Source organism: Hydra vulgaris, chromosome 02 (assembly GCF_038396675.1).
Source record: "Hydra vulgaris chromosome 02, alternate assembly HydraT2T_AEP".
NCBI lineage: Eukaryota > Metazoa > Cnidaria > Hydrozoa > Anthoathecata > Hydridae > Hydra > Hydra vulgaris.
In genome coordinates, this window is record NC_088921.1 from 14,103,758 (window position 1) to 14,106,205 (window position 2,448).

Sequence of the window (2,448 nt, forward strand, 5' to 3'; positions counted from 1 at the left end):
CTATTTTAAATAGATATAGCTTAATTTTGTTTTTTCAAAATGATAATAATTTCTTAGAATTAAATCTTTCTGAGAAGCACAAAGCGTATTTTAGTTTGTTAAAAAAAATCAGCGCTTCTAAGAAACAATATATTATTTCCTTCTTAAATAAGTCAAATAAATTTTAATAAAACAATTTATTTTTAAACTGTCTTTTTTCAGAAACATAAATCCGGTAATTTTTTGAATAAGCTTTTCGATTCTAAGAATTTTTTTTTGTTTCTAAGAATTAAAAAAAAAAATTGTTTCTAAGAATAATTTTTCTTTTCCGAGAAGTTTTAAAACAGATAAAAAGATAGGCATCTTTTTTTTGTAGCAAACATTTTGTACAACTTTGCTATATTATATATTAAGCTTACAGCAGTCAAAAACTTATATCGAAAACCTAAAATAATCGGTATAAATAAGGTAAGATTGCTATAGTAAAGCATTATAATATTATTTATAAAATATTAAACATTTTTATTTATTTAAGGCATTTTAATATTATATAAAATAATAAAGCCTTCTAATTTATTTCCAAAACGCTGCACATGGAGTCCTGGAAAACTGTTTTGTTTCTTGAATGATAGAAAGTTTATGGCAATCATCCAAAAGAATATTATTTTTGCAACGAATAATATATTGAAATATTTTTGAGATATTACTTTAACCATTTATTATTTCAAATTTTTTGGATTGTTATTTTGTCATAAACTACTTGTATTATTTTATATTTTATTTATATTGTAATTTTTATATGGTTCTGGCGACTGGCGACAAGATCGTTATGATCTTCTTCCAGATTCCAAGTTTATATGTTTATATTACATGTATATCACCACATGTAAATTACGACATGTAAATCACGACATGTAAATCACGACATGTAAATCACGACATGTAAATCACGACATGTAAGTCACGACATGTAAATCACGACATGTAAATCACGACATGTAAATCACGACATGTAAATCACGACATGTAAATCACGACATGTAAATCACGACATGTAAATCACGACATGTAAATCACGACATGTAAATCACGACATCTAATCGACTTGTCTTCGCGGGCCTTGGTATGGACGATAAACCACAATACCAGAACGGTGTCAACATGGCTTAATAAGTTATCTTCTTTTAAATATAGTAAACTTTGTAAAATATTTTTACTAATCATTATATAAAAATAATTACAAAATAACAATGATCAAGATTACCACAGTTATTGCTTTAACTAAACATAATTTAAACTGTTTAAGTTTATGTTCCAATAATGCTATGAGCTATTGACAATCCATTTATTTAACCATAAAATATGAAAGTTTACAGCAATATTTTATAAAATCACATAAATAAGATTAGGTGCCACTCATATAGTTAAAAACTAGTCAATAGGGTGACACTATTTAAGCTTAAAGTTATAGTAAATATATTTGAACTACTTTGTAGTTACTCTATTGAACTATTTAAATCTAATTAACTTATTTATAAAACAACGGTTACTCTACTTGTATTCTCAAAGATTTTCAATAACTGTCTATAATGTTTTAAATAACTTTGTTTTAAGTTTTAAAAGATTTTTTAATTTAGATGGAGTCTAATAAAGCATACATGACTACTGATGCTGCTGCTCGAATTCAGTCTAATGCGGCAAGAAATGAAGGAGGGGTTGAGTCAGGAGGTTTTGCTTCGCGTGCACAAGCAGCCGCAGCAAGAAATATTAATGAAGGTGTAACTTCACATCAGGGAGGAAAACGCTGATTAAAAACACTTGCTCAAAGTGGATACTTTCAAAACGTTTTTTTGTTTGAATAAAATTGTTATTGTTAATTTTTATTTTTAAATATTTCATCACTTCACACTTTTGTAATGTTTGTCAAACTTCTTTAAATTCCCTTCAGGAACTATAATTTTTTTTCTCTATTGAATTTTTGACAAAGATTCCGCTCGACCCCAAAAAGTGTTATTAACATGAAAGTTTTTAATTCGAAGCACATTAAAACAAACGTTATTTTTAATCTCTTTTGGTAATATCCGCGTCTTTTTAATAACAAAATAGTTTTAATAATTAAAAGGCTTGCCTTGCTTTTTTAAAACATTTTTTGTGCTTAAGAAAGAAAACTTTTGAATTTCAAGTTACGTTTGTTTAGTGATGTAAAATTTTCGGTAAAGTTTGATTCAAAATTTACAGGTAAGTTTTAAATCGGAGAGGGTAAATTTTCACTAAAAAAAATTTTTTTTTTGAAGAAAAATAGAAATAAGTGAAAAAAAAATGACAAAATTTTGCAGGCGGTAAATTTTCTAAATTTTCCGGAATATTTACGGGTAAATTTTTCCTTCGCAGCACAACGCTTGATACGATTTTGATGTTTTCATATTTGAACAATTTTTCAAATAAAAACGCAAATAGACTCTGACGTCG

General features: G+C 26.7%; 1 long non-coding RNA gene across 1 annotated transcript; it reads left to right on the forward strand.

The window, feature by feature from the left end:
- Window positions 1-309: 309 nt before the first annotated feature.
- On the forward strand, window positions 310-1,885 carry LOC124812069 (uncharacterized). Its single transcript, XR_010636563.1, has 2 exons — window positions 310-447; window positions 1,617-1,885. It is a non-coding gene; the product is annotated as an uncharacterized LOC124812069 (long non-coding RNA).
- The last annotated feature ends 563 nt before the right edge of the window (window positions 1,886-2,448 follow it).